Source organism: Lepidochelys kempii, chromosome 4 (assembly GCF_965140285.1).
Source record: "Lepidochelys kempii isolate rLepKem1 chromosome 4, rLepKem1.hap1, whole genome shotgun sequence".
Classification (NCBI taxonomy): Eukaryota; Metazoa; Chordata; order Testudines; family Cheloniidae; genus Lepidochelys; species Lepidochelys kempii.
In genome coordinates, this window is record NC_136383.1 from 133978158 (window position 1) to 134005648 (window position 27491).

General features: G+C 47.6%; 1 long non-coding RNA gene across 4 annotated transcripts in view; it reads right to left on the reverse strand.

Moving 5' to 3' along the window:
* Positions 1 to 200: 200 nt before the first annotated feature.
* LOC140910875 (uncharacterized) overlaps positions 201 to 27491 on the reverse strand; it is a 63917-nt gene continuing 36626 nt past the window's right edge. The window contains exons 3-5 of one of the 4 annotated variants that reach the window (XR_012158781.2): positions 23027 to 23567; positions 5092 to 5264; positions 201 to 3136 (exon numbers count right to left, since the gene is read on the reverse strand). This is a non-coding gene — a long non-coding RNA (uncharacterized LOC140910875). Of the gene's footprint in view, positions 3145 to 5091; positions 5265 to 20153; positions 20195 to 22966; positions 23568 to 27491 lie in introns of those variants that run through there. The other 3 variants (XR_012158779.2, XR_012158782.2, XR_012158780.2) reach the window with 3 other exon arrangements.

The window sequence follows — 27491 nt, forward strand, 5'->3', positions numbered from 1 at the left end:
TAAGAACAATGAACAATCCTCCCAACACTTGCACCCCCCCTTTCCTGGGAAATGTTGGATAAAAAGCCTCACCAATTTGCATAGGTGACCACAGACCCAAACCCTTGGATCTGAGAACAATGAAAAAGCATTCAGTTTTTTACAAGAAGACTTTTAATAAAAAATAGAAGTAAATAGAAATAAAGAAATCCCCCACTGTAAAATCAGGATGGTAGATATCTTACAGGGTAATTAGATTCAAAAACATAGAGAACCCCTCTAGGCAAAACCTTAAGTTACAAAAAAGATACACAGACAGAAATAGTTATTCTATTCAGCACAATTCTTTTCTCAGCCATTTAAAGAAATCATAATCTAACACATACCTAGCTAGATTACTTACTAAAAGTTCTAAAACTCCATTCCTGTTCTGTCCCTGGCAAGAGCAGCATCCAGACAGACACAGACCCTTTGTTTCTCTCCCTCCTCCCAGCTTTTGAAAGTATCTTGTCTCCTCATTGGTCATTTTGGTCAGGTGCCAGCGAGGTTACCTTTAGCTTCTTAACCCTTTACAGGTGAGAGGAGCTTTCCCCTAGCCAGGAGGGATTTCAAAGGGGTTTACCCTTCCCTTTATATTTATGACAGGGAAATTATCAAACGAGTTGGGCTCCGGAATGAAATGGGCTTATTAAATGTAAATGGGGAAGCATTTTAGAATAAAACGTTTCTCAAATTGATTTTAAATTAGATCATATTTAACAATATGATCAGGCTCTCTGTTACATGTTGGCTATTAATGCTTGTGCATGGCTCTATTAACCCTCCACCGCTGTTGCCTGGGGGATCCAAATGGATTAATTAGCAGGCTGGTCTCCTCGGTCACCCAAGAGTTCAATGCTGGCCAGTGCTGAGAGCACTCCACACCAAGTAGAATCAGTCGGAACAGACGGCATTCAGCCCCTTTGCAGAATCAAGCCTGAAGTGGATCTGCAGTAATAGCACACCTAACGTGTGGCTAAAACTTCCCTAGCTAACCCTATATAATAGTCCTTTTGCTTCCTTAGCTGGTGAATTTTATATAAGCTTCTTTGGAATATAAAAGCCAAGCAATATAGTCTTCCTAGCAGCTAATTAACTGGCAGCATGTGTATAAAAATGGTTCTGCAAGGCTTTTAAGGATCCTGAGCTCTGGATGGCAATAGCTGCTTCCATTTACTAGTTCACAGAATCAGAGGACTGGAAGGAACCTCGAGAGGTCTTCTAGGACAGTCCCCTGCACTCAGAGCAGGACTAAGTATTTGCTAAGCCATGAGCTGCTACAGCATGATCTAAGAGCCATTGCTCCCTGGGAAGGGCTCATCTTCACAGTGGATCAGGAACAGCAGGAGAGCAGGAATACATACTCACCTGCAGGTTGCAGTTGTTTCTGGGATGGGGGTGCAACCTGTTACAGACAAGGGGGGTAGGATTTTCAGAAGTGCTCAGGGCCTGGCCGAAGCCTGCTCCCACTTCTGTCAATGGGAATTTTATTACTCTTGTTTAACATTTATGTTATGATAGCACCTGGAGGCCTCCATCCGGCCAGGCCCCCGTTGTGCCAGGGGCTGCACAAACATGATCAATGGCAAAAGCTACCCCAGAGATCTTAGAATCCAGGACATAACTGGAGGATGAGAGAAACAAATAAGCGGGGCCTGGATGGGCTGGGAAAGATGGATAAGAAAATAACAGGCTGACCCCAATTCTTAGCCAATCAGGAGTGATCACAGCTGGACACTCCATGGGCGCTGTCAAGATCACCCTTGGCTCTAATGGGAGCAGAGTTAGGCCAATGCTCAACACTTCTAAAAATCTCACCCCTGAAGCTGAGACCTGGAGTTTTGGGTCAGGCCTATCTCAAGTGTTGGGTGCTGAGGTGACAGGCACCATCCCGCTTCCAGGGGGGCCACAAAAGTACTTAGGCACCCCGCCTATCACGGTAAGTGCCTAGCCTCACTCAGCCTCTCAGCTTTGCAGTAAAGGTTCCCACCTCCGGGCATGCACGCTGCTGCCTTCCTCTGGCACCAGGCACCTCTCTCCCACCTAAGCCCCAGAGCCATCCACGAACCAATGGGAGGTTGGCGTTCGGACGCCTAACTCGCATGTGGGGCTCCAGCCAATAGATGTGCTCAGAGGCTCCCTAACCTCCCACAGAACAGCTGGGATGAATCACGTACAACCCTGAGCCCAGTGTTTGAACCCAAGTTTATGGCATTTGCTCATCCCTAGCTAGAGGGAAGAATGGAGACTTAGGGGGTTGGGGGAACCAAACAAACAGCTAGGTCAGCTGTCAAAGCTCCCCCAAGCCGGTGGCCTAACAAGCTGATGGAGTGAAGGCAACAGTACATAAGGGAGCAACAGGACCGGCATCACACCAACAGTGCTACCCCAACGGATCAGGGGCCCATCCGCAGCAGGAGGTGACCTTTCACCATGAGATTAACCACTTAGCTACCAAACCGCTGGGTCGGTGTGTGGAGTAAAAATCCAGCTGTAACAGACCATCCTGCCAGAGAGGCCATGTACACAGCTGGGTGGGGCAGACAATGTATGACCTGAAGCCCTGGCCAGGATCAGGCTGGCATTGAAACACTGTGTATGGTCTGGCTCACTGGAAAGCGGCTGGTTTTCTTTTTTGCCGGTTGGATAGCTTGGCTGCACAAATCCACCCCCCAGCTACTCAACCGGCGAGGCACCTATTTGGAAGAATTATTGGATTTGGATTTCTTATTGACCGTAATATTTTGGTTGCTATCGTACTGCCCAATTGGTACTCGAACCGCCTGCTGCTTTGTCTCATAAGCACACAGATAAAGGCTGTAATGCAGCAGAAGGGACAGTAGGTGGCAATTAGGCAACATCATGATCCCTTCATTCCAATTCCTGGATAACACCACTTCGCGTCCCTCCGTGATCTCCAGCTACTTTTCCAACCTTGATTAAACCCTCTGAGTTATGTTTTCATGCCCCTTGTGGAAGTGGAGCAGTCACACAACACCTGAGTTCATCCAAAGTCTCACAGGTGGAAACAGAACAGAAGCGTTTGGTCTCCCAGTCCCTGTTCTAGGCCAGTCTTCTCCCTGTGCAGCCATATCCTCTGAATGATAAATCCCTCTTCCTGTGTTTCTAAAGAAAGACAGAAAAAGGCTTAAGAAACCCTGCACGGTATGAGAGAGCTCCCCATGCAGAGAGGGGCAGCACTTAGTTGGTAGCACAGAGGGCATACTACGAGCCTGCTGCCATATTGATCTCAGTCGCTATGCACTCAGATAGGATTTCCTCAACCAGATTCATTTAAAGGTCTAGATGGTGACCCCAGCTTCTCCATGCAAAGGGGCACTTTCTCTCTCACTTTCCCCTTCCCTTTAGGGCAGTGAGTCCAAAGGGTTAACCAAGGGTCCTGTCCTTATCCAGCAAATATATTTCTTCTCTCCCCACACCCTCCCTCTTGGAGAATTTGGGCAAGAAAGGGTGACCAGCAGCTCAGCACTCTCCAGCATGGCATGGTCAACCCCCCACCCAGGGATGACCTCAGCCAGCTACACCAAGGTAAAGACTACAGTGCCCGCCCTGGGACTGGAGACTGAGCCAGCTAACTCGTTGTAAAGGCTCACCTCTTTTTGCAGTGAGGACAGCACCTTAGCAAAGAAGGATCTCAAGAGTTCGGCCTTGTCTACTCTTAAATCCTATACCAGCAGAGCTATGCTGACTAGAGAGGTATAGGTTTGTAACCAACATAGCTCTGCCAGGATAAGCCCTAGAGGAGAGGCATTTATACCAGCATGAAAGTGCTTTTGCTGGGATAACTGGGATAGGTCTCTGAGGAACTGGTGTATATTATGGCAGAAGCACTTTCATGCCAGCGTAAGCTGCATCTCCACTAGGAGAGTTTGCTGGTATAGTTACGCTGGTTTGGCTCTGCCAGCAAGACTATTCTAGTGTAGACAAAGCCTAGGAATGAATGCTTTCCTTGGCGATACTCTGTCTTGCTACAGCATAGGGAGCCCAGGTATGAGGGGATCTCTAGCAGGGCCTGCTGCCTCTTGAGTGCCCCCTCATGGCCAATGGTGGCTCACTGGCACTCTGCCTCAGTTTCCTCACTTGGGTAACCCAAGGATCCTATGTCAGGCTCTCTTGCTTGAATAATACCCATCCTGGGGACAATTTATTACAAAACGTAATGCAAATAGTCTGTAACAAAAATCCCAAAATGTAGCCCCTATCACCCCTAATGCCTGTAGTCCTTAAAACCCTGCTCTTCCCAGCAGGAACATACACACACCACTCAGCCTCTGTGCTGGGCATGCATCATCACCATACCCCAGTGTCTTTCACCACACCTAGGCTCCTTGTCCATCTTCCTCCTCTGTCCCTCTCCCAGGACAGCTACCCCACTCTACCCAGCAGAAAACCCCACAGCCTCTCTGCTGGGAGATCATCTTTACCAGGGGAGCACCCCTTATTCCCCTTGGCCCTCTCACCCTCCCCCTGGTCCAGTCTCCAGCGTGGAGACATCAGCAGGTAAGTCCCCTGCTGCTCCCTGCCTTCAGTCCTCTCCAGCCTTGGCTTCAGCTCTCCAACTTAGAGCCAGCAGGCACATCCCTCTGCTACTGCTGCTTCAACCCTTTCCAGCTTTCTGACTCAGGGAGGTCAGCCAGCAAACTCCTCTGCTGCTCCCCTTGCCTTCAGCCTTTCCCCAGGAACCATCTCCTGGCTCTGACAGCTCTCATCTCCTGCCAGGCAGCCCTCACTGCCCAGGTCTCCCTTCCCTCTAGGGCCCATCTGCCCTCCGTCCAGCCCAGTGGAGTGAACTGAAAAGGCACCGGGACACTGGCCCTCCTCCCTCCTGATTCGGCCTCCTGGCTCTGGCAGGGGTTGGAAGCATGGCGGAGGTGACCGAATGACCGGCCAGGCCAAAGGGATGCTGCGCCTGTTTGAAGAGAGAAAGGTCAGTGTGAACCACCCCCAGCAGTTCGGAACCAGGAAGAACCGTGCTTGTTCTCCTGATCCAGCTCAGCTGCTGTCAAAGCAATGCCCAAGATAGTGACTGCCACGCCCTGGCTCTGATTTGACCTTGAATCCGGCTCCTCTCCCTGGGCTGGATGTCTGTATTCCACCCACTCTGCCCATCCCGCAGCCTTGTCAGAGCGCCAGTAAGTTCTTGTGAGGAGATGGCCTTCTCTTCTCAGCATGTGTCCTCCCTGCATCCTCAGACCACAACTGGCAGTAGAAGCAGGAACAGCCATCTAGAATAAAGGAGTGCATGTCATCAACAATTATCTTTCTTGCCACTCATCGGAAAGACAAGGGCAAAGACTGTGGCTCAGTGACCTGTGACAAGGATGCAGCAAGAGCCACGTGAAGGGTTGCAACAAAACCAGGTGGTGGACCTGCCCTGATCTCCGGTTCAGTTACAAACCCTAAACTCACCACGTGACATTGAGGACATCGTGTCACTCCTTGGTGCCTCCGTTTCCCCAGAGGTGAAATGGGGATCATGATACCTGGCAGGGACGTTATGAGCCTAAGGAAGTGCTTGTAAAACCATGGGCAGATTATAAATGTCAAGCATTATTACATAAACAGAGAGGCTACCGGTTTGTCCAGACTCCATCAAGCACAAGAAGGAAAAATACAAATCATGCAGGTGTGTCTTAGCCATTAGATGATGGTGAATGAAATAACAGAGGTGTGTCGGAGGGAGCTTACATTGGTTACTTTCTGACATGTTGCTGCTGGTTGCCTAGTTACACCACCAGTAACTAATCCCTGACACTTCTCTTGTAGATTTTATCTCAGAAGATATCAAAGCTTTAGCCCTGCATTAGATTACCTGGGCATAGAATCACGCACATAAAAGCAGTTGTTCCACTGCACGCAGAGGGGAAGGATTGAATTGTGGTTCAGACACTGGATAAGCAGGAGACCCAAACTCAGTTCCTGGCTGTGTCAGACTCTATGTGACTTTAATCTCTCTGGCCCAGGTCCCCAAAGGTATTGAGGTGCCTAAATCCCATTGTAATCAATTGAGTTAGGCACCTGAACACCTTTGAGGATCTGGGCCCTTATGCCTTAGGTCCACATCCATCAAATGGGGCTAATACTTACCTTCTCCCACCCTTTGTCTTGTCTATTTAGACCAGTGGTTCTCAACTGTGGTCCACCGCTTGTTCAGGGAAACCCCTGGTGCACCGGGTCAGTTTGTTTACCTGCCGCGTCCGCAGGTTCAGCCGATCATGGCTCCCACTGGCTGCGGTTTGCTGCTCCAGGCCAATGGGGGCTGCGGGAAGGGCGGCCAGCACGTCCCTTGGCAAACCGCGGCCAGTGGGAGCTGCAATCGGCCAAACCTGCGGACGCGGCAGGTAAACAAACCAGCCCGGCCCGCCAGGGGCTTTCCCCGAACAAGTGGTGGACCACAGTTGAGAACCACTGATTTAGACAGTCAGCTCTTGGAGAGGCAGCTGTTAGGGCACTGAACTGGGAGGCCAGACACCTGGGGTCTACCTCCAGCTGGGCTCCTGACGTGCTGCATGACCTTAGACAAGTCACTTCCTCTCTCGGGACCTGAGTTCCTCATCTGTAACATGGGGTGCTGGCACTTCCTTGGGCTGCCTGGTCTATTGAAATCGTAAGCTCTTAGGGGCAGGCATTGTCTCTGACTGTGTTTGCACAGCCCTGGCATAGCAGGGCCCCACTCTCCCTTGGCATCTCTAGGCCCTGTTGCAGTAGAACAACACCAGCTCTAACACAGCACTTCTCATCTTTTCTTTAGGTCTCACAGCACTTTGCCTAGGAGGTCAGTTTCATTAACCGCCCTTTGGCAGATGGAAAAACAGAGGCATAGCCCTGGTCTACACTAGGACTTTAGGTCGAATTTAGCAGCGTTAAATCGATGTAAACCTGCACCCGTCCACACGATGAAGCCCTTTATTTTGACTTAAAGGGCTCTTAAAATCGATTTCCTTACTCCACCCCGACAAGTGGATTAGCGCTTAAATTGGCCTTGCCGGGTCGAATTTGGGGTACTGTGGACACAATTTGATGGTACTGGCCTCCGGGAGCTATCCCAGAGTGCTCCATTGTGACTGCTCTGGACAGCACTCTCAACTCAGATGCACGATTGTTTGCCTCTGACGGAGGGAGGGGCGACTGACGACATGGCTTACAGGGTTGGCTTACAGGGAGTTAAAATCAACAAAGGGGGTGGCTTTACATCAAGGAGTATTTCAGGCAGGACTTCACGGAGGGTTCCAATAAGAAATAATGCACCTAATAATAGTGCACCTAAGTTATTGTTCTTATTGGAACAAGGAGGTTAGTCTGGCCTCTGATTGATACATGGCTAGATTTACCTCGCTGCACCTTCTCTGTGAGTGACTGCAGTGTGACCTAAAGGAATGAGTCCCCTAGACGGGGGGGTGGGGGGGTTTGCAAATGAGTACAAAACAAATCTGGTCTATTTCTTGTTTTGATACACTCCATCTATCTTTTACATCTTTGGCTGGCAGCAGACGGTGCAGAGGACTGCATGCCATCCTCATCTCATGGCTGCTTGGCAGAAGATGGTACAATAGGACTGCTAGCCATCCTCATCTCTTGCCTGCCAGGCAGAAGATGATGCAATAGGACTGCTAGCAATCCGTATCACCTGCCTGCTCACCATAAGATGGTTCAATAGGACTGACTGCAGGACTAAAGAGAATGACCTGATCAAGTCACTCCAAATTTAGTCCCTGCGCCCATGTCTGCCCAGGCACTCCTGATCGACCTCACAGAGGCGACCAGGAGCACCTCGGACATGACGATGACGGCTACCAGTCCTATTGCACCGTCTACTGCCACAAGGCAATGGGTTGCTGCTACTGTGTAGCAATGCAGTACCGCGTCTGCCAGCACCCAGGAGACATACGGTGACGGTTAGCTGAGCAGGCTCCATGCTTGCCGTGGTATGGCGTCTGCACAGGTAACTCAGGAAAAAAGGCGCGAAACGATTGTCTGCCCTTGCTTTCACGGAGGGAGGGAGGGAACGGGGGCCTGACGATATGTACCCAGAACCACCCGCGACAATGTTTTAGCCCCATCAGGCATTGGGATTTCAACCCAGAATTCCAATGGGCAGCGGAGACTGCGGGAACTGTGGGATAGCTACCCACAATGCAACACTCCGGAAGTCGACTCTAGCCTTGGTACTGTGGAAGCACTCCGCCGAGTTAATGCACTTAATGCACTTAGAGCATTTTCTGTGGGGACACACACACTCGAATATATAAAACCGATTTCTAAAAAAACGACTTCTATAAATTCGACCTAATTTCGTAGTGTAGACATACCCATAGAGAAGGAGATGACTTGCCCAATGTCACCTGGCAGGGCAGTGTCAGAGCTGGGGATGGATAGCAGGTCTTCTGAGTCCCAGTCTCGTGTCCTCGCCACTAGGATGTACCGCCTAAATAAATCATAACCACACCCAACAAAAGCAGCTCTCAAGGCGGGGGCCGGGGGAGGGCGGGAGGGTTGCAGCAGTTTCAACAGCTCCCAGTATCTCTGTAGCACGGAAATCAAGACTAACTCATTGGGCTGAAATTATAGGGCTCTCTTCTCTGGGCAGAGAGCATCTGGTGGTCCCTCCTATCGTGTTTGGGCCCGGGTTCAGCGCTGACACAGCAGGACGAGAGCCACCTTCTGAATCACCCACACCAACACGCAGGTGCTCCTTGGAGATTTCCTAACCAAATCCCAAGCCAGCCCAACCCTGCTTGGCTGGGGAGAGCTGCTAGGAGGCCAACACGGAGGCCTCGGGCTGCATATGTGGAGTCTATTTTCAATTGTTCATAACTCCCCACCTACGAATTACCTCCTGGGCTGAAGTGGCTCATCCCTGAGCTTCACTAGTAGTATATTTGTGGGAGGGGAGGGGTATAAGTGCCAAGTATTAAATCAGCCTCCATATCATCCTACAGATATTAATTCAATTAGGCATATGAATACTTAGCTCTTACATAGCCTCTTCTCTCATTAAGGTGTGGTACAAACACTACCTAGTGAACCTCCCAACACCCCTCTGAGGATAAGTGGATAAGTAGATAAGTATTAACTCCACCTCACAAATGGGGAAACCGAGGCATGGAGCAGCGACATGATTTGCTGAAGGCCACAGAGTCTCCAACACAAGCATAATCTAAAACCCTGGAGCGTGTGAGACCCAGTCCTGTGATCAGGCTTCTAGCCTGCGACTCAAAACAAGCTCTTCTAAAAGCGCAGGCTGTGAAGCCCGGCCTAGCAGAACCCAAAGGCACTCTGAGCCCCTGGGCAGGCAGCTTGCTCACTCCCTTTGAGAAGGCAGCATGTCGTACCCCTGAGCTGTTGCTGCACATCAGTGTAGGGAGTGGTGTTGAAGGGCTGCAGTTCAGGCCTGTGCCTAGCCAGAAAGATGAACTAGCACTTAGGGCAATGGACTGGGGTGTGGGGGATGTGGGTTTAAGTCCTGCCTCTTCCACAGTCTCCCAGTGTGATATTGAGCAAGTCACTAGGGCCTGATGGTCGAAGGTATTTAGGTGCATCTAGGGTGACCATAAGTCCCGTTTCAGCCAGGACAGTCCCTTTTTTAGGCTCTGTCCCGGCTGTCCCGACTTTTCTGGCAAATCTGGGCATTTGTCCCGTTTGCTCTTGCAACTGATGATCCGTTCACAAGAACAAACTGGACAAGTGCACAGTTTTGCCAAAAAGAGTGGGGTGCGGGGCATGGAGGAATGTGCAGGGTGGTGGGGACGAGCAGCAATGCCAGTCCCATGAGGGAGGGAGGGCTTGGGAGAGCAGCTTGGGCCAGCCCTGCAGTGGGTGGGTAGCAGTGGGGCCTCGGGATGGCCCCGTACAGGGAGGCTTGGACCAGCCCTGTGGGAGGAGTGGGAACTTGGGACATCCCCATGCAGGCAGGAGGCAGGGAGGGCTCAGGCCAGCCGCATGGGGGGAGGAGAAGAGGGGCCTCGGGCTGGCCCGTGGGGTGTCCCATTTTCCGTTTGGGAAAATATGGTCACCCTAGGTGAAACTCATTGATTTCAATGGGAGTAACCCAGTAGGCACCTAAATGCCTTTTAAAAGCTGGCCCTTAATCTCTCTCTGTCTCAGTTCACCATCGGTAAAATGGGGACAATCCTTGTGCCAGCCTTCCCCTTGTCCCACCACGCACTCTCGCCCTCTCTGGGATGAGAGCCTTCTCCTCTGCAGCCCCTAGTGTCTGCCACAGCCTCGTCCTTGGTAGCTCCCCTTCTCCCTCATTGTTCCAGTTAATTTCTCCCTCCTTCCCTCACTCTTGGACGCTACCAAGGAACCAAATGTGCCTCTTGACACGCAGAGGGAACAGGAAGCCTGTGACTGAGGTCAGAGAGGAATCTGCTGCCTCCTTCCATCTACACCCAGACCAGTGCTTTTAATTTGTGCCAGGGCTGCGCTCCAGCACCTCAAGGCTTGGCAGTTCATAACCCTGGCACCTCTGGGCTTGCTGCATTGGTCATGAATGTAAAAAAAAATTTCTTGAACCCCAGGCACCTAATTGCTTGAGCCCTGGCACCTCTTTCATTACAAATTAAGCACTGACTCTGAGGAAGCCCTCCCGTGGGGGAGCAACAGGGGTCGGGTTGTGTGTTCATGGGCTGGCCTCTCTCTCTGCCCCCCTCATGAGCACACAATCCATACTAGCTGGAGGTTACTCCTGCCTAGGAGAGCCAGCATCCCTGGGTCATTCTCTCCAAAGCATCACGAGATACTTAGTGCATGAAAGTGGTGATGCCAAACATTCAGCAGAGGCAGGAATATTGCCCAGAAATCCTGTGGGAAACACAGCATGTGATCACATCATTGAAAAGTGTAGCTCACAATGTATACACACAAGGGGACTGAATTCAGACTGTGTGATGGGCTAGGGGAGTGATGTGCTAACATCTGCTATGATATTTCTTTCCTCTTCCTGTACCTCCGCACACTTTTGTGTGGTGACCAGTGTCTACTCTTTTCAGACTTTGACATGTCTCTCTATTATATGGAGCTAAATCTCTGCTATGAAAGTGTGAGGGGGCACACCCTGCTCTAGAAGCGAGGAAGCTAACAAGTTCTCTGGGCACAGCCAGCATTAACCCAACACACCTGCAAGGGATGCTCTCCCTGGAAAGATAAAGCTTAAAAAGGGAAAGCCTGCTAGAGGAAGGGGTGGTGACTAGGTGGGAGACTGCTGGCTACAGGGACAGACTGGGGAAAAGGAGATGGGTACAGACCTAGCCACCCCTGAGGCTGCATGGACCAGCTATCAACTGTGGGTGAAGGACACTAGAACATGCAGATAAACCAAACCTTAAAGAGGTCATCAAGAGACTGACCCTGTTAGGATACAGATATTCACGCCTGTCTGCAAAGGCCTATACTCTAAGAATTTAGGTGTATTTTTATCACTTAGCTAGTTATAGAGGTATAAAAGAAAGAATCAAAATCACTGTCTGCTGGTGTAAGGGCCTTCTCTTACTGTGACAGTCTGAGGCCCTGTTCTTAGGCTAAGGGCTTTGGCTAAGCAGCAGAGGCAGCTGTAAGCTGGGAGGCGACTGGTCACATCCTCACATTCCAACCTAGTCACATTGAAAGAAGGTGCTATTGGGCTGTTAGGAATATAGTCCTGTCCTGGTAATGCCTATCACCTCCAGAGAAAGGGAAGTGCCTAGAAGATGTAAAAGGAAACTTAGTTTGATAGCATCCTGTCTGGCAGGAACTCACTTATCAATAGCTGGGATGTGAAATCCTCATTTCTGTGTTTGTTCTGTCACTGTAGTCCCCATTTCCCTATTGTTTGTCTGTATAATCTCTGTCTGGTTCTGTGATTGTTCCTGTCTGCTGTATAATTAATTTTGCTGGGTGTAAATTAATTAAGGTGGTGGGATATAATTGGTTAAATAATCATGTTACAATATGTGAGGATTGGTTAATTAAATTTCAGGAAAATGATTGGTTAAGGTATAGCTAAGCAGAACTCAAGTTTTACTATATAGTCGGCAGTCAATCAGGAAGTGGGGGGGGGAATGGAACAGGGAATGGGAGTTGGGAAATTGGAATCATGTTTAGCTAAGGGCAGGAATGGGAACAGGGACACAGGTAAGGCTCTGTGGTGTCAGAGCTGGGAAGGGGGACACTAAGGAAGGAAACTGGAATCATGCTTGCTGGAAGTTCACCCCAATAAACATCAAATTGTTTGCACCTTTGGACTTCAGGTATTGTTGCTCTCTGTTCATGCGAGAAGGACCAGGGAAGTAAGTGGGTGAAGGAATAAGCTCCCTAACAGACCCCTTTTGTTTTTTTTTCTTTTACTCTGCTTCTCCCTCTCTCCGGGCAGGGAGAGGGAAAGAACTGTTTTGTTTGGCTGGCTGGCTGGCTGGCTGGCTTATAAGCAGCCCAGATCATGGTCTGAAGACAGCAACATAAAATCTCTAAACAAACACTCTTACTAAATCTACAGCTACAGGACTACACAACCCTTTATTTATAATCCTTGACACAACTGTGACTTGTCAATAACAACTTTTTTAAAGCCAATGCGTTCAGGGGTTTCCCCACCGAGGGTTAGTATGTGTTACTATGCAAGTTCAGTGCAAAATGGAATTCTGCTCACATGTGCATTTGTTCCCCTAGAGCACTTCCCTAAGAGGATTTACCCTTCTTGTCACCAACTCCTTGAAGTGTGGGAAACTAGTGGTTGTCCCAGAGCCTCCTTCAAACTCTGAGGTTCTGCAGCAACAGCGGGTGCTTTGGACAGCCCACAGCAAATCTAGTTTTCTTCTTCTCCAGTGAAGTAAGGGAGGGAGTCTGCAGTCTAATCCAACAGACTGGTAAAGTTCCTGGAACAAAAGCCTCACAGTCAGGCCTGCCTGCTCCTTGTGCTGTTCTACCACTGAGTCCTCCCACTCCTCCCATTTATGAACTTCTTCCCATCACCTTATGTTCTTCATGGTTCTACTCTCAGTGACTCTGGATGTGACCTACCAGGCTGCTTGCCCACAATGGAAATCATCCAAATAGCTTCAAACAGCTAATGAGCCCACCTAATGCTTCCCCCTCCCCCATGCAATTTCTGGATGATTCTAGCCCATCCAGCAGAGTATCCCTACCTGGCTCTAGCAAGTCTGTAGGCACACAGTGGGGAGGATGCATAGGTCTTGTTTTTGTTCTGAGGGCTCTGTTTTTTTCCCTTACTTACATCACTAAATGCTACAGTGCAAGCATGTGGGTTACAGTTGCATGGACAACCTAAATTCTAGAATTCCCTCATTTCTGAGTGCTTGACTCTGCAGCCTTTATGCTTTTTTAAGATCGGGGTGGAGGGGGGGTTGTTCATAATGTGAAATATTTATTGTGCCAGATCTGGTATAAATACCTGTAATGGAGTATACTGGCCTTTTAAGACTAGAAGGGCCAGGAGACCCCATTCTAGGGACATTGTGGGAAATGGCCTTGTGGTGGGAAGAGAGGAAGCGGTCCTGGGGAATTAGTAACTGGATGGGGGAAAGCCAGGCTGCTATCCTTTTAAGGGCCCAATACCAGGAGCCCTGCAGCGTAGGGTGGGCAGGGCTCCCCTCTCTCTCAGCCAATTGAGGGGAAGCTCTCCAGTGGAGGGCGGTATATATGCTACCTTCTCTCTCAAAACAGGGAGAAGAAAACCAGGAAGGTGACCTCCTGCTAGGAAAGACAGGACTGGCAGCGGCGTGAAGAGCTGTGTGTGCGGCAGAAGAGCCGGAGACGTCTATGAACTTTTGTGTTGCTGTAATGGGTGTTATTTTGGAGACACTGAACTGTTTTGAACTGGGTTTGGCTATTAACCCAGCCCCAAGGGGAAATAGAGTAGGGGTGCTGCACAGGCACTCCTGGCCACAAGGGGGTGCTCAGTAAATGGCAACCCTGAAATACCCACACATCCGTGTCAAGTTAGAATTCTACCGGTTTGTGTTAACTTGTATTTTGACTGACCATGGCGGGTTTGTGGTGTCATTTTTATCATTTATTTTTTTTCCTCTTTATCCTAAATTACTCCATTTCTCCATTATTATTTTTTAATCTTTTTTAACCTCACTGACTTCAAGCTTCCAGTTGCTTGCAGTCTGCATTGGGAATGAGTTAAAACTATTGCTAGCCTTAGTTGACAACTGGATCCCAGTCTTGTGTGAAACTTACGACAACACTTTCTTGTCCGCCAAGTCTCCGCAGGACCGTGGAAGCTACTACCCCTCCCTCATTATGTAACTGCTTTGATTACAGCTGAGATTCAGGGTGCCCTTCCTCCCACACGCAGTCTAGTGGTGACTGTCTAGTGATGTTGCTACCTTCATTATTAAGTCCTGATTTACAGAGTGATACTAACAGTCTTAATCCTGCTTTAGGAGTTAATCATCTCTCATTACTTGGCCCCACTTTCTCATTATAGCTCAGTTGCTCTGTCACTTGGGATCATTTCCCACTGTTTGCCTAATGACTTGTTTGGGTTTTTCCTTCCGCGTGTTTGGTTTTGTGTAGCCTGCATAATCAAACAGAGCTTAGCCATTACCTAGTCTTTTCTCCTGCCACTCAGCCTGAACCCAAAGGAGCCCAAGATTCAAGCATGGTATTTAAATTTTAGGGCTGCTTGTCTCAAGTCCAACTCCAAGTCTGAAAGCCACAGTTGGCTCCCATATCTATTACAGGCTAAAACCAAAGCCTGGATCAGAGCATTCCTAAACCTGAGAAAATTCAGATTCTGATCCGGAAGCCTTGGAGCCAGTTCTAGATAGACCACAGGACCAAATTAAAGGGCAGATCCAGTATGATGTGGATTTTACTCCTCCCATTGGTGAATGAATGACTAATGCTCTGTGTTATTATTAATCCTCATCAAGAGAACTGCTATGGCCTTTTTCTGGGGGCAGATGGGGTTTGGTGGATTAACTGTGAGACCAGGAGTTAGTCGGGAATTTTATATCCTTGACTTTGTCATCTGTCTTTCTAGGTTCTCATATGGTGTCTGACCACCTTTGTGGTACCTTTACTTAATCTCTTTGAGCCTGATCTGTACAATGGGGATAATTCATTTCAATGGGAGCTACAGGCACTCAGCCCTTCTGATATAAGGTCATTTGTGTTTATGGAGTTTAACTTTAGGCAGCCAGGTGTGAACACTGCAGCTAATATTATTATTGGCATAGCACTGAACAGTGTGCATGGTGCTTTACAGACAAACAAGGGCCCCCCAGCAGTTTCTATGCAAGGCAGAAATTATGCAGACCAAGGGGGCTGAGAAGGTGAATCAACAGTAAAACTGACTAGAAAGAGACTCTGAACAACAGTAACTGACGATATACTTTTATTTTCCAAGTGTGTTAGGTAAACAATAGCTCTTAACACAATAAGTTCTTTGGGGCAGAGACTTTTCATAAGTTTGTACCGCTCGTTGATGTAAATGTATGTTTTAACCTAGCACTGTCCCGTCAAACTTCATTTTTGTTCTCTATGCCATGATTTACCTGCCCATTCTATCCAAGGTGAAAGGGATGGTATTCATGAATCCCTCGTTAAATGTTTGGATGAATTTGCTTGGGGTGCCAATCTGTAATAGCCTGTTGCTATCAATACTCATTATTCTGCCTGCTCTTGCAATATGTAATGTGTATTAAGGATGGGGATGTTTTTTCTCTCTTGGCTTAGGTAAAACTTCATAGGAACACCCCATATATAATTACTAGAAGAACATAAGAACAGCCATATTGGGTCAGACCAATGGTCCATCTAGCCCAGTATCCTATCTTCCAACAGTGGTTAATGCCAGATGCTTCAGAGGGAATGAACAGAACAGAGCAATTATTGAGTGATCCATCCCCCATCACCTAGTCCCAGTGTCTGGCAGTTGGAGGTTTAGGGACACCCAGAGCAAGAGGTTTTTGATGGCAATTCATCCACACTTTTTCAAACAAACCTTACAGATGATTCAAGTTAATTGACACCTAAGGTCTGATGGTGAAGGGATAGATTTCTCTTGACGATTTCAGGATTTTTCCTCTTTTGAACTGTTATTTTAAATGTCCAGGATAGACACTTTGGGGGGGTTGGTTGAGGGCTGTCTATCCATGCAAAAATTATTGTGATGTAATGTTAATACTGCAGTTGGCATCCATTGTGCTAGTGCTCGGCAAGCAAATAATAAATGATTCTCTGCCCCAGACAAATGTGACAAGGTGGATGAGGTAATATCTTTTATGGGATCTGTGACATTGCACCCCATAATGCTTTATAAAAATATGCTTATGAGTGTAAATATGACATAACTGGAATATGTTTTATGCTAGATATGCCATGTAAAGTATCTTTGCAAAGGTTATGTTCTTCTACATGTATTCATCCTATTTGTATGACTGTACCATTTTTATATCTGAAGTTATGAGCACTGGCTCTATGCTTGTATTTAAAGTGTTTGCTGTAGAAAGCACCTAAGGCAGATTTGGTCAACATAGTGTGAAGGGGTTATTCAAGTAATTGGGAGTACTTGGTTAACAATAGACCCTGATAGATCCAATCCACATCTGAGCTTTCCTGGGAATCTGTAGATTCTGTAGAAAGTTGATATATGCATGGACACGTGACTTGCCCATGTGACTCCAAAATTCCATTTTATAGCTGGATTCTACACAGGGGAAGAGAGCGGTTTCCACCCACAAGAAAGAAAATATATATGCCCCTAGGAAAACCCCTCCATTTTGTCTTCAGCTGGCTCAAGAGGTAGCCTCTCCACTCCAAAGAGGTGCCTGAAAGAAACTGGAACAAAGGCCAGTAAGTACAGGGGTGTGAGTGATTGCTGGACCCAGACTAGAAGGAGGCTAGTCTGTCAAAGAAGCTTATTGGAACATCTCTGAGGGTGAGATTTACCTGCACTTAGTTTCCTACTGTATTAGGTGAAGACTTGCGTGTTTTATTTTATTTTATTTGGTAATTTACTTTGTTCTGTCTGTTATTACTTGGAACCACTTAATCCTACTTTATGTATTTAATAAAATCACTTATTAATTAACCCAGAGTATGTATTAATACCTGGGGGGAGAGAGGGAAGAAACAGCTGTGCATACCTCTCTATCAGTGTTATAGAAGGCAAACAATTTATGAGTTTACTGTGTATAAGCTTTATACAGGGTAAAATGGATTTATTTGGGATTTAGACGCCATTGGGAGTTGGGTATCTGAGGGCTGGAGACGAGCACTTCTTAAGCTGTTTTCAGTTAAGCCCACAGCTTGTGTGGGACGTGGTTCAGACTTGGATCTGTGTTTGCAGCAGGCAAATACGTCTGGCTCAAACAAGGCAAGGCACTGAAGTCCCAAGCTGGCAGGGAAAACAGGGTCAGAGGTAGTTTAGGCACATCAGGTGGCAGTCCCAAAGGGGTTTCTGTGATCCAACCCGTCACAGGATCCACTTCTGTTATTACCTCACCCGCCTCGTGTCTCTAATATCCTGGGACTGACACAGCTACAACTACACTGCCTACATACTGTGGCAGTGAATCTGGGACCTTCAGCACCAGAACCACAAGCCCTGTCCCCTGAGCAGCTCTGCTAGTGGTCAGTAAGTAGCAGGGTTTTATTCCTGCTGGGACCAACCACTAGAGGAAGACGTGATCACATGCAGTAGCCCAGGCTATTATGTGCTGTAGCGATTGAAGGATCCTTTGTCAGTGCTGCTGAGTCAAACCATGGGAGATAAGGGGGAGAAGTAAAAACGAACAATGGCTTTCAATGGGGCATGCAGAAGTGTGCCTAGAAAAGCAGGTCAGTTACTGCCGCACATTCGGGTGGCATTTGCTGTGACTTCTCCATGGCTTACTTCTAATTCTAGTGGGCCAAGTTCTGTCCCCAGCTGCACAGGATGGTGTTGGCTTGGGACCAGCGAGCTGCCTTGCTGTGTCATATTGGACTGGACAAACCAGGGCTCTGCTCCTGTGGGGCAACGCCCAGGGACAGAACTAAACGGTGTTCAGAGTCCTGCCCCATGGGCAGTAGCAGAGGAGGGACAGGGTACTTGAGAGCAGAGGAGCTAACTCTGATTTTGCTGTCCCGTCTCCTAACCCCAAAACTCTTGCAGGAAGAGAGAATGATGGAGGAGAGAAGGTGGGGGGAGCGGAAGCAGCATGTCCTGTACTGAGCAGGCTGCTTGTTGTGCAGGAAGGAAGGTGAAATGTAAAGCAAACTCCTGTTTTACCTCTCTACCTGGGCTGGGCTCTTGTGGGGTTCTATCACTTATCTCTGCTCTCCACTCTGCCCTGAGAGCCACTGCTCACTCAGTCTGCACCCCACTTCTCTGTCCTCTGACCTCGTATCCCCTCATTCCTCCACATGTCACCCAGAACACATCAGTCTATTCAGCTTCCCCTGGGGCTTCCTTTGGTTTTCCCAGCAGGGTCCTTCAGTCCCTTCTGGGAGAAATGAGGGTCTTAACTAGCATACTTGTTCGGGTCTAAACTCACTGCATAGACTCATTTAATGGTAGGAACAATCATTTCTCCTTCTCCACTCCCCTGCCAACCAGCCTTTCACCCACAAGGCAACCGCTTTGCTTTTCTCCTGGTTTTACGGGGGGGATTTTCTCTTCTCCCCATCCCACTGCCTGGTCCAATCAGGAATCCCGCCCTCTTCCTGACAGGCTTTTACTACCTTGGCTACCCTTGACACGCACACTTTCCCAGGTGTGGCCTCTCTTTGCCGCTGACCCTCAAACACCGTCCAGCATGCAATCTAACTCTCAGCAAACCATGCAAATGTGATTGCTGGGGAGAGCTGTGCAACAGTTTTGTCCCACCCTTGCCCAGCACCTTTCATTCAGAGATCTCCAAGCGCTTTACAAACCATCATTAGGGCTCATAATATCCATGCAGGCTAAAAAAATCAACAGTACTTCCATCTGACAGCTGGGTGACCACAGGGCCAAGTTCACCCACTGAACGGCCCTGGGCTGATGCCAGGAATGAATCTGCTCCAGAGGCGATATGGCATTTTCAGTGGAAAGCCCTCACCCTGGAATTCACGTCCCCCACTGGCCTTGCAGAGGCACAGCTTGCACTGTTTGACATGGCGTAAAGCGCACCTCCTTGAAGAGGTCCGTGTGTGAAGGGTGCTGGGAGCAAGTGAGGATGTGGGTAATTGCATTGGAAAATGCACTTTGGCTCAGGACAAAAGTAAAAATGGCATCATGGCATTCCATGGATATATTTTTTTTACATTGTTTTTACTCCAGATCAAATGTGATCAGTCTTCATGTAAAAAGCAAGAGATTTACTCATTGCCATCCCTGCAAACACCACTAAGGGGACCAGAGTAAAGCTGGAGTCTTTTCATCTCCTGCATCATTCCCAGGAATTCCATTGCACTGTACTGGGATGCAGGAGATCTAGGTTCAATGCTCAGCCCTGCCACAGACTTCCTGGGTGACCTTGGGCAAGTCACTTAATCTACTCTGTGCCTCAGTTCCCCAGTTGTCCAATGGAGACAGTGCTTCCCCCGACTCAGAGCTGTTGTGAAGGTGCTTGAAGACAGTGATGACAAAGGCTCTATAAGTACCTAGATAGATTCATGTTACTGGAGTAACTGATCAGTCTTGCATGGAAGCTTTGCAACCAATTCTATTTATGGAACACAAGAAGGAGTGGAATCCAGTTCACACTGGGTTACTGGGAGTAAAAAGCAAGAAGAAATTACTTTTCGCACTAAAGTCAGCAGCTCTGACCCTGAACACAGCCAAGTGACAATTCAAATATTGTTATTACGTAGTCCCTTTTCACAGTAGAGCTTCACTTAAAAAGTAACTTGCAACATATTTTGTATTCAGCATTTTAAAAACTGAGGGGAGGAAAGTCAGTGATTAGGCTGGATATAGAACCCAGGAGTCCTGGCCCATCCCAGGCCCCTGCTTAGCCATTTTACAGAACAGGCCAGCAAATTGCAATGAAAATGTTGCACGCGTTTTGGAAGTTAGAGAGGCACCAACTCAAAAAAAAAAAAAATCACAATGGCCTGCACTATATTTACCTGCTACTGTTTCAAACAACACTGAAGATGACAATGGCCCTGAGCCAAAGCACATTTAAGTCAATCGAACCATCCTGTTAATATTAGTGAGCAGTGGAGCTATTCCTTGTAACTGAAAGAGATTAGAGAGAGACACATTTGTTTTTAGTGTATTTATTGTGTGTGCACGTTGTGCTTGTTAGGGACTTATTCCTTCACCCGCTCACTTCCCTGGTCCTTCTCGCATGAACAGAGAGCAACAATACACGAAGTCCAAAGGTGCAAACAATTTGATGTTTATTGGGGTGAACTTCCAGCAAGCATAATTCCAGTTTCCTTCCTCAGTGTCCCCCTTCCCAGCTCTGACACCACAGAGCCTTACACCTGTGTCCCTGTTCCCATTCCTGCCCTTAGCCAAACATGATTCCAATTTCCCAACCCCCATTCCCTGTTCCCATTCTCCCCCCTTACTTCCTGATTGACTGCAGACTATATAATAAAACTTGAGTTCTGCTTAGCTATACCTTAACCAATCGTTTTCCTGAAATTTAACTAACCAATCCCAACATATTGTAACATGATTATTTAACCAATTATATCCCACCACCTTAATTAGTTTACACCCAGCAAAATTAATTACACAGCAGACAGAAACAATCACAGAACCAGACAGAGACCATGCAAATAAATAATAGCAAAGTGGGAACTATAATGACAAAACAATACAGAAGTGAGGATTTCACAACTACATCTATAAAGACATCCAATGAATGTAGCTCACAAAAGTTTATGCTCAAATAAATTTGTTAGTCTCAAAGGTGCCACAAGTCCTCTTTTTCTTTTTGCGGACACAGACTAACACGGCTGCTACTCTGAAAAAAAGACATAAGGATTTCCAAGCTGTGTCTATTGATAAGTGAGTTCTTACCAAACAGAAAACTATCAGACTAAACTTCCTTTTACATCTTCTAGGCACTTCCCTTTCTCTGGAGGCGATAGGCATTATCAGGACAGGATTGTATTTCTAACAGCCCAATAGCACCTTATTTCAATGAGACTAGTTTGGAATGTGAGGATGTGACCGTTTGTTTCCCAGCTTATGGTTGCCTCTGCTGCTTAGCCAAAGATCTTAGCCTAAGGGTACGTCTACACTACAAAATTACTCCGATTTTACAGAAGTCGATTTTTGGGAACAGATTGTATAAAGTCGAGTGCATGCGTCCACACTAAGCACATTAATTCAGCGATGTGCGTCCACAGTACCATGGCAAGCACCGACATTCTGAGTGGTGCACTGTGGGTAGCTATCCCACAGTTCCTGCAGTCCCCGCTGCCCATTGGAATTCTGGGCTGAGTTCCCAATGCCTGATGGGGCCAAAAATTTGTCACGGGTGGTTATGGGTAAATGTCGTCAGTCAACCCTCCCTCCGTGAAAGCAACGGCAGACAATCATTTTGTGCCTTTTTCCCTGGATTGCCCAAGCAGATGCCATAGCATGGCAAGCATGGAGCCCGTTCAGCTCACTGCAGCAGTTATGACCATTGTAAACACCTCGCGCGTTATGGTGCAGTTTTTGCAGAACCCGAACCTGAAAAACCAGGCAAGGAGGCAACGGCAGCGCAGTGACGAGAGTGATGAGGACATGGACACAGATTTCTCTAAAACCACAGTCCCTGGCAATTTGGAGATCATGGTGTTAATGGGGCAGGCTCATGCCGTGGAATGCCGATTCTGGGCCTGGGAAACAAGCACAGACTGGTGGGACCGCATACTGTTGTAGGTTTGGGATGATTCCCAGTGTCTCCGAAACTTTTGCATGCATAAGGGCACTTTCATGGAACTTTGTGACTTGCTTTCCCCTGTCCTGAAGCGCAAGAAATACCAGGATGAGAGCAGCCCTCACAGTTGAGAAGCGAATGGCAATAGACCTGTGGAAGCTTGCAATGCCAGACAGCTACTGGTCAGTCAGTAATCAATTTGGAGTGGGCAAGTCTACTGTGGGGGTTGCTGTGATGCAAGTAGCCAATGCAATCATTGAGCTGCTGCTATCAAAAGTAGTGACTCTGGGAAATGCGCAGGTCATACTAGATGGCTTTGCTGCAATGGGATTCCCTAACTGTGGTGGGGCTATAGACAGAATGCATATCCCTATCTTGGGACTGGACCACCAGGGCAGCCAGTAAATAAACTTCAAGGGGTACTTTTCAATGGTGCTGCAAGCACTGGTGGATCATAAGGGACGTTTCACCGGCATCAATGTGGGATGGCCGGGAAAGGTTCATGACGCTCGCGTCTTCAGGAACTCTGGTCTGTTTAAACGGCTGCAGGAAGGGATTTACTTCCCAGACCAGAAAATAACTGTTGGGGATGTTGAAATGCCTATAGTTATCCTTGGGGACCCAGCCTACCCCTTAATGCCCTGGCTCATGAAGCCGTACACAGGCACCCTGGATGGTAGAAAGAAGCTGTTCAACTATAGGCTGAGCAAGTGAAGAATGGTGGTAGAACGTACATTTGGACGTTTAAAGGGTCGCTGGCGCAGTTTACTGACTCGTTCAGACCGCAGCAAAACCAATATTCCCATTGTTATTGCTGCTTGCTTGTGCTCCACAATCTCTGTGAGAGTAAGGGGGAGACGTTTATGGCGGGGTGGGAGGTTGAGGCAAATCGCCTGGCTGCTGAATACATGCAGCCAGACACCAGTGCGATTAGAAGAGCACAGCAGGAAGTGCTGCACATTAGAGAAGCTCTGAAAACCAGTTTCATGACTGGCCAGGGTACCATGTGACACTTCCGTTTGTTTCTCCTTGATGAAAACCCACCCCCTCGGTTGATGCTAATTCCCTGTAAGCCACCCATCCTCCCCACTTCGATCACAGCTTGCTTGCAAAGGAAATAAAGTCACTATCATTTAAAAAACATGTATTCTTTATTAATTGATTATAAAAATAGGGAGATAACTCACAAGGTAGCCCAGGTGGGATGTGGGAGGAGAGTAGGAAGGAAGGAAAAGGCCATTTCAAAACTTGTTGAATGACAGCCTTCTGTTGCTTGGGTTATCCACTGGGGTGGAGTGGTTGGGTGCCTGGAGCCTCCCCTCTTCCCCCACGTTCTTGGGCGTCTGGGTGAGGAGGCTATGGAACTTGGGGAGGAGGGAGGGCAGTTAAACAGGGGCTGCAGCGGCAGTGTGTGATCCTGCTGCGGTTCCTGAACCTCTACCAGATGCCGGAGCATGTCCGTTTCATCCAGAAATAGCCTCAGCGTTGCCTCATGCCTCCTCTGATCTTCCTGACGCCACCTCTTATCTCAAACGTCCCTCCTGTCCTCATGTTCATTGGCCGCTTTCCTGTACTGTGCTACTGTGTCCCTCCACACATTCTGCTGAGCTCTGTCAGTGCCGGACGACTGCATGAGCTCAGAGAACGTTTCATTGAGCGTGCGTTTTTTTCGCCGGCTTATCTGCGATAGCTTTTGGGACAGAAGAGGGAGGCTTGAAACATTTGCAGCTGCGGGAGGAAAAAAAAGGAGTGAAGTATTTTAAAAGATACATTTTACAGAACAATGGTTATACTCTTTCACAGTGAACAACACTATTCACATTACATAGCACATGTGATTTTGGTACAAGGTCACATTTTGCATCTTATATTGAGTACCTGCGGCTTTGTTGTTAGAGATCACACACACAGTGCTAGGCAACAGAATTCGGCTTGCAGGCGGCCATGGTAAGCCATAGTCTTTCAGCTTCGCCAGCAACCTTCATAACAGCAGCGCTCTCCTTTCCCAAACCAAGCAAAGCTCGTTGAGTTGGCCATTAAGTGCTGCGGTTTTCGTGTTAACATGCAGCAGCAGAAACCAAACTAACCCCCTCTCCCACATCCAATTCTCTGGGATGATTTGATTTAACGCTACTAAATTCGACATAAACTCATAATGTAGACCAGGCCTAAGAACAGGGCCTCAGACTGTCACTGTAAGAGAAGGCCCATAAACAGACAGACTGTGATTTTGATTCTTTCTTTTATACCTCTATAACTAGCTAAGTGATAAGAATACACCTAAATTCTTAAAGTATAGGCCTTCGCAGACAGGCCTGAATATCTATATCCTAACAGTGCTTAGTCACTTTCACCTGTGTAATCAATTTCCCTTGTTTGTGTGGGAGATCTTCCATAGGAAGGAGAGAGAAATATCTTTACAAAAAGGAAAGTGTGATTGTAAAACCACAAAACTGGCCGAGTGCCTTCCGTAGATGTCAACTCATTGGGGCAGGGAGTGTCGTTTTGGTCTGTGTTTGTACAGCCGATAGCAAACAGAGCCCTGGGACATGACTCCTAGGTGCTGCTGTAATACACATCATAAATAAATAACAACAAGCATAGGGGCAGAGGGAGGGGGTGAAACTCTTCAACTCTGCCTTCTTTTTTCTTTTTTTAATTGAGTAGGTTTCAGGTTGCCGGATTCCTTTTAACAATATTTTAAATGGAATTATGAGGGCAGGGTCGCATTTTCAGTGCTGGTGCCGTAAACAGACACAACCCCACTATAATTAGCCCGAGCTCTGAGAGCACGCAGCTCACATGACCTCCAAACAAGGCTTTGCCCCAAACCCACATGGCCTTCCTGATCTCCAGGCAGAACTGAACAGTTCCTGCTGCTACAGAGTTCCCCTGCCAAGGCAGTGGCCACTTAATAACCTTGTAAGATGCCTGAGAAGGAAACATGATGTCCTAGAAGCATGACTGTCCTGCCAAAACACAAGCTTGGGGCATAAAATGGATGGATAGGCTGCAGCTGGGTTTGGAAGGTAAAAAATCAGGAGCCAAGTGGGACCAAGTAAAGTCAGCTCAGTTCTATGTGTAATAAGCCTCCAGCGGCTGTATGAGGCTTTCAGCTGTGTTCTTATCAGCTAAGCAGCAGAAGATCTGGTCAATTCTTGGTTGGGAGCCCTCCAAGGAGAATCCAGCAGGGAGTGGAATTGGTAATTCAGTAGCCACTGGTCTTTCCTCTGAGTCAGTGCTTCAGCTTTGGGAGAGCTCTGATAGTAGAATACCAGGGGTCAGATGTTCCTCTCTGATACACTTGGTGCAGCCCTTTTGATATTCATGGGATTGCGTCTGTATAACTCAAAGGACAATAGGGGCTTGCATTGCCAAAGCAAGGTACAAACATTGTCTGACCCTGACACCACTGCTGGGGAGATCAGTATCATCATCTTGGTGTTACAGATGGGGAAACCAAGATAGGTTCAGTGAATTGTCCAAGGCCACACAGCCTATTGGCAGCAGAGGCAGGACTAGGTCCTAGGAACTCCTGGCTCCAACCCCTGTGCTCATTCTGAGTCTTCTTAGACCATACAGGGTGTTGTGTTTTACGGGTGTACTATATAACCAAAGTCCTGACCAACTGTTTGCTCATTAAAAATCAGATGGAATTTTTCATAGCAGGATGTGGGCTTCAGCCCTGGATTCCTGGCCAGAACTGAACCCCTCTACAGTTCTGTTATGTGCAGACCTGGGGTTTTAATTTGGGCCCCATCGCTAGGTGAGTCCTTGCCATTCTGGGATTTGGAATGTCCCCAGTCTGACGAGTGGCGCTCAGCCAGCCTGGCCTATTACAGTTCCTCCATTGATATCAACTGTTCTACTGTCTCTCCAGGTGCGGTGGCCCGATATCCTCCTTTGGGTGATCGCTTCCCAGTGAGCCAGCATAACACTGACAAACCCCGGTCACCAGCAGGCAGAATCGAACCGGGGACCTCTGGAAATTACTGCACGAGCCTCTACAGCATGAGCTAAAAGCCAACTGGCTGGTAGCTCAGGCTGTAGAGCAGACTCATTTAATCTCTCTCTCTAATGGTCTCGGTGCCACTAGATGGGAAAGAACACCACATCCAGGAGGTGTGTGGGTTACACCAGCATACATTGCGCCTGCCCCACTGGAGAGGAGATTCACACTGAGCCCAGGGAAAACTTGCTCCCCCAAATTGCGTATGCTTATAGAAGAGCGAGGTGAGAGGTGATGAGCAGGACAGTGAGCAGAGGGGAATCCAACCCAGCCTGATGTGAGAGGGCTGTTGTGCAGCCACCCAGTTAGTCCTGCTTAGGGACATATTTAGCTAAATGCCTCATTGACACGCTTAGCATCACACTTAAGTCCATGCCTCTTCAGAGATGCCCATTCTCTACCTCTACCTCGCCCCAGGCTCGCCCTGGGCACAGGCAAGTAAGCCATCAGGTGTCAGGGGGTTGAGACTTTTTTTAGTGCCCAGTGCAGAGGGGTATTTTATCTTACTAGGGCCAGCAAGCAAACTCCATTCACTCTTGGGTTAGACCGCAACAACCTTGCATGCTTGCAAGATCAGAGCAAATTGTGTAGCCTGATACAGAACTGTCCCAAGACAGTGGCTTTGTGGCTTCACCTATTGTGACCTTGCTGTTACATTCCCAGAGATTTTCCCTAAAGTTACGTAACGGTGCAACCGCTTTTGAAAGAGAGAATCATATGATAGAAACTGAAGATGGACAAGAGCTACGAGATCATCTAGTCAACCGCCACAGGGATCAATGCAGAATTTTCTGCTACAATAGTTATGTTCTATTAAACCCTCCATCAGCTATTCTCACTGTGTGTGCTTCAGATGCTCTCTGGAGTTTTACCCAGTCTAGTTTTAAAGAGACACTAGCTGGTTAAATTAGGTCCTAGGATGAAGTTTTATAAAAAGGTTTAAATAAAATAATGAGACATTATCTTTCTAGAGCACCTTCCATTTAAGGATCCAATCCCATGGAATTTACATGAACACATTCTGATTTCACAACACTCCTGTAAGGCAGGTAAATATCACCTCTATCTTACAAATTGGTGGGGGAAACAAGCACAGAGCCGCTAAGTGATTTGACCAAAATAAGACACCAAGTCAGTGGTGGAGCTCGATTAAAAACGCAGCTGTCTTTGCTCCCTCCCAGGCTAGTGTTTTGACCATAAAAATAATGGAAATTTTGCCCCAAAATTTTTGTTTAAAAAAAAATTCCTCTGAAAGCAGAGTTTTGTTTGGATAGAAATATTGCCTTGCTGTGTTTACAACCCAAGCAGTGGAGCATTGTGCAAGGGGCAGAAAATGAAATGGGCTGAACAAAAGTGAAACTGTCTATTCAATTTTATTGTTCTGGTTGATGGAAATGAAAAAGCATCCAAACAAATAGCAGCAATGGTAGAAAGTCAAATAGATTTTTAAAATTATTTCACTGGTCATAAATCTTCGGTGATATTAATATTTTAGAAAGGAAGTTCAAGTCTGGAGTAATAGGATTGAGGCTCTGTGGGAGTTTTGCCTGAGATAGGACTGAAGGATTTAGACCATGATTTTTAGTGTTGTTTTAAATAACCCAAGCGATGGAGCTCGAATGATCTCCTTTGGGAAATGACTG